The sequence below is a fragment of the Peromyscus maniculatus genome, chromosome 5 (assembly GCF_049852395.1).
Source record: "Peromyscus maniculatus bairdii isolate BWxNUB_F1_BW_parent chromosome 5, HU_Pman_BW_mat_3.1, whole genome shotgun sequence".
NCBI lineage: Eukaryota > Metazoa > Chordata > Mammalia > Rodentia > Cricetidae > Peromyscus > Peromyscus maniculatus.
The window spans coordinates 40,138,151-40,151,814 of NC_134856.1; positions in this window are offsets into that span (position 1 = coordinate 40,138,151).

Here is a 13,664-nt window from a genome sequence, read left to right on the forward strand (position 1 = left end):
ACCACCATTGTCCAACTTGTGCATGTATTTTGAAAACTTAATTTTTGAGGCTAGAGATATGGCTCAGCAGTTAATAGCACTGGTTGCACTTCCAATGGACCTAGGTTCAAGTCCCAGTACCCACATGACAACACACAATCCAACATCCTCTTCTGACCTCCACAGTCACTGTTCATAGGTGACACACAGACATATATGCAGACAAAACACCTATACACATAAAAGAATATAAAACCAGACGATCCCTTTATAAAGCACTGAAGAGAGACTTAAATTGTTTTTCTGATGAATTATGAATGCAGTTGCAAAACTGTCACGTGACACCTGCTGTGTGTCACCCAGTGACTGATGGCTCCATACATTACTGACCTTTAGTCCTGCTGTAGCTCCCGAGTGAAATGGGATGTCCAGGTTTCTCAGATTTTACTATTGAGTCAGAAAATCATGGGGGTTGGGGGCAGAATTTGAGCCTGGCTGGCTGGGGTTTTGTTTTTGTTTTTGCTTTTTCAAACAAGGCCTCACCATGTAGCCCAGGATGGCCTCTGAATTCAGCATCCATCTTCGGCGTCCCTAGTGCTAAGATTATAAACTGATGCCACAACCTGTTTCTGTAGTGACAATAGGCTCGAAATAATGTTCTGGTAAAACAGATTTTGTTGTTGTTATTGTTTTCCTGGCGCTGGGGATCCAACCCAGGGCTTTCATACATGGTAGGCGAGTACTCGACTACTAAGTGGCATCTGCCGCACCAAAAGTGTTTATTAATTATTAAATGTCTTGCTGTACACCTAAGCTGGCCTAGAACTCCAGCTCGCCTACCTCACACACTTGGGAGCGTATGGTTAAAAAGTATTCAGATATGCAGGTATCAAGGAAATGCCTCTGGCTATCCAAGTGAATGCCTGTAATCTCAGAGCTTGGGAGGTTGGGGCAGGCTTCAGAGCAGAGATCCTGCCAAAACAAACAAAACAAAACCTTCAAGCTGATGTACAAGAAGGATGTGTGTTCGGGAACTGTCCTTAGAATGGTCTAGATGATGGAGGAAAATCGCTGCGTGTGGGAGCACAGAGGAGCCCGTGTGGGTGCAGTGTGTGAGAGTGCACACTGATCTCTATTTAGGGAGCACAGAGGAGCCCGTGTGGGTGCGGTGTGTGAGAGTGCACACTGATCTCTATTTAGGGAGCACAGAGGAGCCCGTGTGGGTGCGGTGTGTGACAGTGCACACTGATCTCTATTTAGGGAGCACAGAGGAGCCCGTGTGGGTGCGGTGTGTGAGAGTGCACACTGATCTCTATTTAGGGAGCACAGAGGAGCCCGTGTGGGTGCGGTGTGTGACAGTGCACACTGATCTCTATTTAGGGAGCACAGAGGAGCCCGTGTGGGTGCGGTATGTGAGAGTGCACACTGATCTCTATTTAGGGAGCACAGAGGAGCCCGTGTGGGTGCAGTGTGTGAGAGTGCACACTGATCTCTATTTAGGGAGGACAGAGGAGCCCGTGTGGGTGCAGTGTGTGAGAGTGCACACTGATCTCTATCTAAAGCATAAAGTCAGGCAGCAGTGACAAAAGTGATGAGAACCTTCTGCTCAAGAGGGCGTTAAATGCCAGAGGGAACCACAGAGTTGAAAAGCTTTGCTGTGGCTCGAGAATTGGGAGGAGAGCCGGGCAGTGGTGGCGCCTGCCTTTAATCCCAGCACTCGGGAGGCAGAGGCAGGTGGATCTCTGTGAGTTCCAGGCCAGCCTGGTCTACAGAGCGATATCCAGGACAGGCTCTAAAGTTACAGAGAAACCCTGTCTTGAAAAACCAGGAAAAAAAAGAAAGAAAGAAAGAATTGGGAGGAGAGCTGAGTATAGTAATACATGCCTTTGATCCTAGCCCTGGGAGGCAGAAGCAGGCAGATCTCTGTGAGTTTGAGGCTAGCCTGGTCTACATAGAAAGTTCTAGACCACACTGCATAATTTACTATATATTTTATGGTTCAGGATATCAATCTGAGACTGCTGTAGCTTTTATATAAATATTTTTGTGTTGGCTAATATTTGAGATTTTATAGAGTATAATATAGATTGTTTTGAACCCCAAATTAGTCCCCAATGTTTCCCAATTATCACTAAATATAATAAAATGTGTATTCAATTTCAAAAAAAAAAGAAAGAAAGAAAGAAAGTTCTAGGCCAACCAGGGCTACACAGTGAGACCCTGCCTTAAAAAAATAAAGGAAAAAAAAAAAGTAAGTGGGTAGTGTATTAGTCCAAGTTCTCTATAGGATCAGAACTGATAGAATGAACTTATGTGTTATGTAAATTCTACATAGATAAAGGGGATTTATTAGAATGGTCCAGCTAGTCCAAAAATGGCTAACAACAAAACGTCCAAGAATCCATTAGTTGTTCAATCTATGAGTCTGGATGTCTCAGCTGGTCTTCAGTATATGCTGGAATCCCAAAGATGTAGGCTTTACTGCCAGGGAGGGAATGGACTTGCCAGCCAGAGAAAGCAAGCAGGCAGGCAGATTCCTTTTTCCATGTCCTTTATATAGACTGTCAGCAGGTGTGGCCCGGATTAAAGATGGATCTTTCCACCTTAAAAGATTCAGATTTAGTGTGGGTCTTCCCACATCAAATGATTTATTTCAGAAAAATTCCTCACAGGTGTGCCCAGCTGCTTGAGTTTTAGTTAATTCCAGATGTAGTCAAGTTGACAACCAAGAATAGCCATCACAAGTCTGACCCTTGTCAACCTGACACACACTGTACGTCCTAATGGGGCAACCTGGGTATGGTACCCCTTTAATCCCAGCATTTAGGAGGTGGAGGCTGGAGGATCAAAAAATGACGATCATCCTTGGCTATATAGTAAGTTGGAGGTCTGTAGTCAGAAGGTTTCTCTTGTCCCACCAAGCTCCCAAAGTCCCATGGCCCGCTTATAAAATAATCACTCAGAAGCTTATATTAATTGTAACTGCTCGGCCATTAGCTCAGGCTTATTACTGACTAGTGCTTACACTTAAATTAACCCATAATTCTTATTTATGTTTAGCCATGTGGCTTGGTCCTTTTCCCAGTTCTGCCTTGTCATCTTGCTTCCTCTGTGTCTGGCTGGAGACTCCTTCGGCAGCAGCTGGCATCTCCTCTCTCTCTTCTTCTTCCTCTCTATCTGCTTGAATTTCCTGCCTGCCTCTAAGCTGCCTTGCCATAGCCAAATGGCTTTATTTATCAACCAATCAGAGCAGCACATATTCACAGCATACAGAAAGACATCCCACAGCAAAAATCAGCCTGGTCTATATGAGACCTCATTTCAGAAAAAGCAGACATCAGGCTTCGTAGTGGTGGTGCACGTCTTTAATACCAGCAGGGAAACACAAAACATAAAAGCGAAAATCAAGGCTGGAGGGATGGCTTAGTGTTTAAGAGCACTCACTGGCGGCTCTTCGAGAGGAACCACCTTGAATTCTCATCACCTACATGGCAGCCCAAATCTGTAACTCCTGTCCCAGGGTTCCACCACCCTCTCAGGGCACCAGGCACACACATGGTGCACAGACATGCATGCAAGCAAAATGCCCATATACATAAAATAATAATAATAATAATAATAATAATAATAATAATAATAATAATAATTTTTTTAAAATGGGCAGGTGAGATGGCCTAGTGGGCAGAAGTAGATTCTACACAAGCCTCACAACTGAATCAATACCCCAACCCATGTAAAGATGGGAAGAAAGAACAGACATTTGTTCCAACCCCCACACCCGTGTGTGCCCATATTCACATATACATAATCATAATAAGATGAAAAACTAAACACAAAAAAGAACTGGGAAGGCGCCAGCCTGGTGCCACATCTATAATCCCAGCTACTTGTGAGAGGGTTCGTGGTAGGTTCATGTGTGGCTCTCCATGTGGAAACTTGAAGAACCAGTCTGCGCTAGCAGGAGACTGTAACACTATTAACCTTTAGAAATAAGTACATGTGCTGCATTGGCTCAAAATACAGTTTTCAAGCTGCGCGAGCTAGTTAGTTTTATGTCAACTTGACACAGCCGAAATCATTTAGAGAGCTTCAACTGAGAAAATGCCTCCATCAGATCAGGCTGTAGGCAAGCCTGCGGGACATTTTCTTAATTAGCGATTGATGTGGGAAGGCCCAGCCCAGTCCTGGGTTCTATAAGAAACTGGGCTGAGCACGCCTAAAGGAGCCAGACAGTAAGCTGCACCCCTCCATGGCTTCTGCATCAGCATCTGCTTCCAGATTCCTGCCCTATTTGAGTTCCTGCCCTGACTTCGTTTGATGATGAACTGTAATACGGAAGCATAAGCCAGATAAACTCTTTTCTCCCCCAAGTTTCTTTGGTCGTGGTGGATTATCACAGCGATCGGACCCTGACTAAGACACTGGACATGGTGGTGCACACCTGTAATGCTAGCATTGGCGTAGTGGAGAGAGGAGGTGAAAAGTTCAAAGGCATCCTGAGATACATAGTGAGTTTGAGGCCAACCTGGGCTATATGCGATATGATCTCAAAATCACACACACACCACACAACACCACACACACCACACACACACACACTCACATACACACTTTTTTTTTAGTGAAAATAATACAAAAAAATTGTCAAGTTCAGTTTGTCGTTTTTCTGTCTTAGTCTAAAGCACATTGGCCAAAATAATATTTTGTCCTGGAGTCAGGCCTACATCTGAATTGATAATTAACTGTGATTATTCTGTTAAAAATGAGTTCACACTTACACAGTGCTTATGAGACACTTAATATACATTACCTCATTTAGTTCTCTTTAGCAATCCTACCAAAGTGCTTTTATCACCCCTCATTTATAGAAAGAGAAACTGAGGAATAAAAGGTTACATGGCTGACATTTACAAGCTGAATTATGAGTCAGAATCTGCACCCAGGCAGTCTGTATTTTATCAAGAAACCGTTTGTGCAAGCGGGGTGTAGCGGCAGTTCTATAGCCCCTGTTCTATGCCCGCTCGGGAGGCAGAGGCAGGAGGACCACGGCAAGTTTGAGGGCACCCTTTTCTATATAACAAGGCTGGGCCTGCCAGAGTTATGGATGGAGACTCCAGTTCAAAAATTAATCACTATGTTATCAGTTAGGGCAGCCAGCAAGGAATGGCATCTTATACCTAAAAGTCATAGCCCTTGGGAGACTGGGGAATCACAAGTTCAAGGCCAGTCTGGACTACAGAGTGAGACCCTGTTTCAAAGTAAAGAAAAAAAAAAATCCTTGAGTCTATTCAGATATGTGATATTTTTTTCTAAATGACAGATTTTTTTTTGCTCTGTTTTCTTTTTGGAGAGAGCATTTCACTTGGCCTAGGCTGGCCTCAAACTCCCTACGTAGTCGAAGATAGGTTGAACGAAGGGCCTCTTGCCTGGACCACTCGAGTGCTGGGATTCCAGGTGTGCACAACACCCAGTTTATGTGGTGCTAAGGATTGAACCCAGGACTTCACGCATGGTAGCCAAGTACACTACCAACTGATCTATGTCCCCAACCATTAATGAAATTTGTTGTTGTTTTTTTCTGTTGTTGTTTTTGGTTTTTGTTTTTTAAAAAAGTGAATATACCATGGCTCATTAGGTAAAGGCACCTGTCACCGAGTTTGATCCCGGGAACCTACATGGTAGAAGGAGAGACTCTACTCCCTCAAGTTGTCCTCCGACCTCCACATGCATGCTGGAGCACACACATGCCCCCTCTACACACGACACAGAAGTATAATAAAAAGCAAATATACACCGGGAGGTGGTGGCGCACGCCTTTAATCCCCAGCACTCAGGAGGCAGAGGCAGGCGGAACTCTGTGAGTTCCAGGCCAGCCTGGGCTACCAAGTGAGTTCCAGGAAAGGCAAAAGCTACACAGAGAAACCCTGTCTCGAAAAACAAACAAACAAACAAACAAAAAAAGCAAATATACTTACGTGGTTGTCCATATTGTTCACCAGCCGCTTCTGCCATTTTCCTCCTCTACCTTGCCCTTTCTCCTTACGAGAGCTCTCTGGTGAGCCAATATCTAGAACCCACCTACCAGCTACCCCAGCCGACCGAGGAGCTTCGTCAATGGTGCTGGCTCCAGGTTAGGTTACTTGGAGCACTCTTTGGACCCGATGGGCCAGTGGATCCACGTGGGCATTGATTAGCAATGTCTGCCATAGGCAGGAAGAGAGAGGTAGGAAATATGAGGTCCATCTCCCATATGGGCCTTGCTGAGTCATGCCTTGGTTTCACAGTCCAACCCAAGTCTCAATCTCCATGAAACCTCAAATAACTCCAGCCCAGGTTGACTGAACTCTTTGCTTAGCCCCTGAATAGCAGTGTGTTCTGTTCTCCCGTCTACACTGGAGTTTCACCGAGGGTAGGGGTTGGCCAGGGTACCTCCTGTGAGATCCCTCACTATACCCAGGCCGGTGCCTTGCCTGGTGGCGGTACAGAATGTGTTGTGCTGCTTGCTTGGGGTCAATTATAAGAAAACGGAAGCAGGGAATGTGCCCTCTGCTGGCAGGGGAGGGAAGAGCACTTCTGTTAAAGTCTCTACAACCTTGACCTGACCTTGTGCAGCTTCCAAGTGACATTTACTGTAAAGGGAATCCTGAAGGTTCTTAAGAAGCAGCCTTGACTACACTGGGATGCTTTATTTTATGTGTGTGAGTGTCTTTACAGGTACACATATCTGTGCACCATGTGCCCATGGAGGTCAGAGGAGAGTATTATATTCCTTGGTGCTAGAGTTACAGACAGCTGTGAGCCACCACGTGGAGGCTGGGACTTGAACCCTGGTCCTCTGAAAGAGCAGCCAGTGTTCTTAACATCTCTCCAGCCCCTGGGTAGGGTCTTGAAATCATGAAATACTCCGCTTAGTTCACAACAGCTTACCTCAAACTGCAAAGTGGAGGTTGTGGAGCTATGAATAAAAGGCACATTCCCAGTTGACATAAGAAGGAATACAGGACTCAGGTCACTCCCAGGGAAAAGTTGAATCCAAACACGAATGCAAATTCAAACATCCACGGGCTATCAAATGGTAGAGATCATAACAGCTAGTACAAGGAAGGCCACCACACAGCATATGTTGTTATATATATGGTTTTTGTCATTGCGGTTTATTTATTATTTATTCTTATGTGCATGTGTTTACCTACATGTATGTCTGTGCACCACAGTGCACACCTGGTGCCTGAGGAGGCCAGTAGAGGGTACTGGATCCCTGAGGACTTTGTTACAGACAGTTGTGAGCTATCATATGGATGTTGAGAATTGAACTCTGGTTCTCAAGCAGTGCTCTTAACCACTGGGCCATCTCTCCAGGTCCACAGTGGGTTTTTTGTTTGTTTGTTTTTTACTTTGATAGAAACAATAGCCTCATTTAAATAAAGCATGTTATTGGTGTATTTTCTTTTTCTTTTTTTGGTTTTTTCGAGACAGGGTTTCTCTGTGTAGCTTTGCGCCTTTCCTGGAACTCACTTGGTAGCCCAGGCTGGCCTCAAACTCAGAAATATGCCTGGCTCTGCCTCCTGAGTGCTGGGGATTAAAGGCGTGCGCCACCACCGCCCGGCCCGTATTTTCTTATAATGGTAATATTACGTGACAGAGGGTTACATGTGCTGATAGTACCTTATAAATGTGGTACAATTAAAATATTAAAAACATTTGTGACTGGGCCTAGGGAGATGACTCAGTCAGTAACAAGTTTGTTTTTTAAACCAGAATGCAACATTATTGGTACATATGCACTGTGGTGGCTGTTCTTGGTGTCAACGTGACTACATCTGGAATTAACTAAAACCCAAGCATCTGGGCACACCTGTGAGGAATTTTTCTGAATTAAATCATTTGAACTGGGAAGACCACTTTTAATCCAGATCTTTTGAGGTGGGAAGATCCACCTTTAATCTGGGCCACACCTTCAGCTGGCAGCCTAGATAAGGACGTGGGAGAAGGAAGCTCACTCTCTCAGCCTGCTTGCTCTCCCTCTGGCTGGCGAGTCCATTCCTTCACTGGCATTAGAGCCTCCTTCTTCAGGATTCTGGTGTAGACTGAAGACCAGCTGAGAATCCAGCCTTGTGGACTGAACAACTACTGGATTCTTGGACCTTCCACTGGTAGACAGTCAGTGTTGGACTAGCCTGTGAGCCACCCTAATAAATCCCCTTTCTACACACACACACACACACACACACACACACACACACACACACACACACAGAGAGAGAGAGAGAGAGAGAGAGAGAGAGAGAGAGAGAGAGAGAGAGAGAGAGAGAGATTCATCGTATTAGTTCTGTTCTTCTAGAGAACCGTGACTAATACAAGTACATATCTATATAAAATGTTACATATGGTCTGATGGTGGTGGCGCACACCTTTAGTCCTAGCACTCGGGAGGCAGAGCCAGATAGAGAGATCTCTGAGTTGGAGGCCAGCCTGGTCTACAGAGTAAGTTCTAGGACAGCCAGGACTGTTTCACAGAGAAACCCTGTCTCGAAAAGCCAAAAAATAAAAATAAAAAACATGTTACATATGTATATAACACAGTAACTCACCATTAAAAGCTATCTGCTATTTATACTATTATTTACAGATGTGTAAATTTTTCTGTTTAACACAAAGTTATCATTATTGTATTGCCATTAGTCTGATTACTATTTACTGATAGGGGAATCTATCACTCCATCTTCAGTGACAGATTCTTCCAGTTGGTGTTTGTTCAGTGCTTTCACTAATTAATTAATTAACTAATATTTTGTGTTTGTTTTTTGTTTTGTTTTGTTTTTTTGAGACAGGGTTTCTCTGTGTAGCTCTGGCTGTCCTGGAACTTACTCTGTAGACCAGGCTAGCCTCAACTCAGAGATCTGCCTGCCTCTGCCTCCTAAGTTCTGGGATCAGAGGCGTGTGCTGCCACTCCTGGCTTCATTCAGTGTTTTAATAAGATTATGATTCCCACACTGAAAAAAACAGAGTACATTCCCTGTTACCCCATGAAAAGAAATTGATGGTGCTAGAAGCTGGCTCAGCAGTTAAGAATTTTTGCAGCTCTTGCGGAGGACCTAAGTTCAGTTCCCAGGACCGACATGGCAGCAGGCAACCATCAGTAACTCCAGTTCCAGGGGATCTGACGCCCCCTTCTGACCTCTAAGGGCACTCCATGAACAGACATACATGCAGGCAAACACCCATACACATAAAATAAATCTTTTAAAGAATAAATATAAATGCAGACATATATGACTCCTACTTATAATTCTTAAAAAGAAAATGTTGGTTTTTTGGTTTTTTTTTTTAACATATTGAGGTCAGTAAAAAGAACCTGGAATCTTCTAGGGAGCCCATGATCACGATTGTTGTACCTTGTAGCATTTAAATGGCACGTCTCTCGTGCGTGGCAGGCCAGCATGTGACTTGAAAGAGGTAGAATGTGTCCTGAGTGTAGACTGAGACATTATGTCCTGTGTTTAGCATAAGTGGTAGCAGACACTATTCCAATAACTTACAGAAAATATCTTCATGACTCAGTGCCCAAACAGGCAGCTCAGAGAGACAGGCTCATTAGCATTCAGGGGAGAGAGAGGGAAAGGACTGCTGTGTTTACTTTGCCATGGTCAATTTGTTCCTTCCTCACAGTCACTTACCCCTAACCTTGAACCTCCAGCAGTACGTTCAGCCACAAATCTCTGTTTATACCTCTCACTACCATTTGGCAGTACGAAGCGTGTTGATAAATACAAAGACGTTTTCGGTTTCGTGATGTGGTTCTTCACACAGAGCTATGGAGTGGACACCTGTGTCTACCCCAGCCCCAGTGGGAAGTCAGAGACAGCTGGAACAAGCCCATCCACCTGGGCTGGTGGGCTGCACATGTGACTCGGTTTTTTTCTGGGATGTGACAGGACATCTGGGAGCTGTTTCTTCTCCAAGAAGAGAGAAAGAACTAATGTGAACATCTTGCTAGCTTGAGAAATCCACAAGTGCCGAGCCTAGCCGAGTAGCCTCATGCAGCTCCCCCCAAAGCCTGCTCTATAGCTGGTCTGCCATTTCTGGAGAGGGCATAAATCTCCTATTGTTGAGGTTGTTTGTTTGCGGTTTCTATTGCTTACAGCTGGAAGCATCCTCACTGATAAACTATGCCGAAGAGAAATGACTCATGGGAAAACAATGCTCCCAGCTTCTGATTAACTCTGGCCTCTAGAGATAATTATCTGGGCCATCAGATATATAAAAATATGGAGGTCAGAGGATTGAAATTATAGTGGCTGCCTTTGGGGAGAGGGTGGGGAGTGGCTGAGAGGGCCTGAGAGGGGCTTCTGGAATGTCGCTCATTTCTTGACTGGGTGGTGTTTTTGTGAGAGTGTTTATTTTGGGTAAATTCACTGAGCTGTACTCTCAGGATCCATGTGTTTTTCTGCCTCAATTTTCAGACCTTGACTGGAAGGCTATGGATCATGGTCATTTTACCAGATGGGCGAATGAACCTATAGGAATGTGTTTTTCCTTTTTTTTTAAACTTAAAAAAATGGTTATTGTATTTACAGGTGGATCCAATGCCTCTGGCTTCCAAGAGCACCAACACTCAAATGCACACATCCACACAAATACATATAATTAAAAATAATAAAATAAAGTTAGCCGGCGGTGGTGGTGCATGCCTTTAACCCCAGCACTCGGGAGGCAGAGGCAGGAGGATCTCTTGTGAGTTTGAGGCCAGCCTGGTCTACAAAGTGAGTTCCAGGAAAGGTGCAAAGCTACATAGAGAAACCCTGTCTCGAAAAACCAAAAATAAAATAAAATTAAATTAAATAAAAATAAAGTTATTTTAAAATTTATTGCATTTATTTATCTATGAATAGGAGGTAGGGAAGCATGTGTCCTCCACACATGTGGAGGTCAGAGGACAATTTTCAGGAAATGGTTCTATCCTTCTATTGTGGACCCAGGGACTGAAATCTGGTTATCAGGCTTGGCAGCAGACGCCATTAGCTGTCAGCCATCTTGCTAGCCCAGGATATATTTTCTTCTGTAAACTCCCAGAAGTTCTCTTGACAGTTTCCCTGTCACTCATGTAGAGCCAATTTGCTTCTCTCAACCTAAATGTTTCCCCTTTGTGTTTGGATGGGAAAGCCTCAGGAAGAACTCCATAGTTTCTAAAATTGAGTCACAACTAATATTAAAAACCAGAATAAAAACCAACAGGTTAAAGACTGTTCATGGAGGGCTTCCTTCCAGCAAGAGTCTTAGGGAGAGGTTTTGGCGATGATGGGTTCACTCCAAGGAAACCTGGCTTCAGAAGAAGGCAACCATTAGCTTCATGAAGGAGGAGGTGTAATTTGTTTAGTCAGTGGGCTTTGGGGACTGTGGTTTGAATGAGACTGGCCTCCATGGGCTCATATGTTTGAATACTTGGTCCCCGGTAAGTGGACCGGTTTGGGAAGGATGAGGAGGCGTGGCCTTGGAGGAGGTGTGTCGATGGGGGCGGGCCTTGAGGTTTCTAGACTTGTACCACTCCTGTTGCACTGCTTCCTGCTTGAGGGTCAAGAGGGGAGCTCTTGGCTGTTGCTCCAGCCACCTGTCGCCAGGCTTTCACCCTGCCGTCGTGGATTCTAACTCTCTGGAACCACAAGCCCAATTAAACCCTTTTCTTTTATACGTTCCCCTGGTAACTGTCACAGTAATAGAAAAGGAGCTAATACAGGGACCAATTATCTGAAGATAGCTCTAACTCTTCTAGAGAAAGTCTAGCAAGGGCAGCTGTGGTAGGACAGAGCATAGAGAGTCGGAGTTAGACCCATAAAGGCAAGAACCTGGAAATAGCAATGCCCAGGAAAGGGGCTGTTGGCAAGACGGTTCACCGCAAGGAGCCTACAGCCAGTACTGACAACCTGAGTTCAGTTCCTGGGATCCACTTGGTAGAAGGTGAGAACTGATTCCTGAAAGTTGTCTTTTGATCTCTGTACATTCAACATGGTACACATACACCACATACATGAACACCCATACACACAGGCAAACTCAGATAAGTAAATAAATTGTAATAATTAAAAAAAAAGTCTCAATCCTCATGAAGGAAAGGATCTAGGAAGCAACCATATTAGGAAGCCAGATGTGGAATGTGGTTGGTTGGTGAGGGAGAGTCCTGTCCTGTTGAGCAGCTATGCAGAACTGGAAACACATGAGAAGAATTTGCAGATGTGGTATGCTTACGTTTATGTTTCACCTAACTCTTCAAGGTGTGTTCACACTAAATTGCAGCTGTATGAGACAGTGTTACCATGAGGGAGGCCATGACTAAGAACCAGCTTTAGAGTCGGGCCAGCCTGGATTTGGATCCTGGTTCTAAGTTTGTAGTAGAAAGGGACTGCACAACTCGCTAATCTGTTTCAAAGGTTCCTGTCATAGTTAGGGTTTCTATTTATTCGAAGAGACATCGTGACCATGGCAACTCTCATAAAGGAAAACATTTAACTGGGGTGGCTTACAGTTTCAGAGGTTCAGTCCATTATCCTCATGGTGGGACATGGTGGCAGGCAGACGTGGTGCTGGAGAAGGAGCTGAGAGTTCTACATTGGGATCCACAGGCAACAGAAAGTGAACTGTGTAACTGGGCATAGCTTGAGCACAGGAGACCTCAACGGCCACCCCTACAGTGACACTCATTCTTTAACAAGACCACTCCTACTCCAACAAAGCCATACCTCCTAATAGTGCCACTCCCTATGGGGTCATTTTCTCTGAAACCACCACAATTCCCAACTCTAGGGTGCATTTGACATCATCCAGGGAGGGTTAAACATGGGGCTTTACACTCACTAAGGACAATCCATACCCAGCCCCCCTTGAGACATTTTAAAAAATGATTTATGAATTTTTACTTTATGTATATGTGTGTGCCTGTTTGTCTGTATGTGTACCACATGTGAGCTGGTGCCCTAGAAGACCAAAATGCGTCAGATCCCCTGGAATTGGAGTTACAGGTGTGAGCTACCTGATGTAGGTGCTGGGAACTGAACCCTAGTCTTCTGCAAGGGTAACACGTGCTTTTAACTGCTGATGCATCTCTGCAGCCCCCACTGGAGATATTTTTGACTGTCACAGCTGGAGGGGTGCCAATGACATCTAGTTAGGAGACTCCAGGACTGCTGCTAACCATGTCATGGTGCATGTGTTAGCTCTGCCCCCTTACAGATAGTTGTTGATCTCAAAATGTGCACAGTGCTGCTCTTAAAGAACCCTGGGCATGGTGGGTGGTGGTGGTGCACGCCTTTAATCCCAGCACTTGGGAGGCAGAGGCAAGTGAATTTGCAGCCTGATCTACAAAAGGAGTTCCAGGACATCCAGGGTTACATAGAGAAACTCTGTCTTGAAAAAAAAAAAAAAAAAAAAAAGACAAAAAAGAACCCTGGGCACTGACTGCATGGTTCTCAGTCTCTTTGTCTGTAGAATGGATATATCTACATGGCCCCACAGACTGTTAAAGAGATTTGGTTAAGTAGGAGTTGATGTCCAACAGTCTGTTCTGTGTTCCGTGTTCAAGGCCAGGCATGTATCTCTAAAGAAGCAGACTTCTGTGTGCTCAGGGCCGTCTACTGGGCTCCCGTTCAGTTCCACAGTTTGTATCTCATTTTGCGGGTGATTCTGGTCCTTTG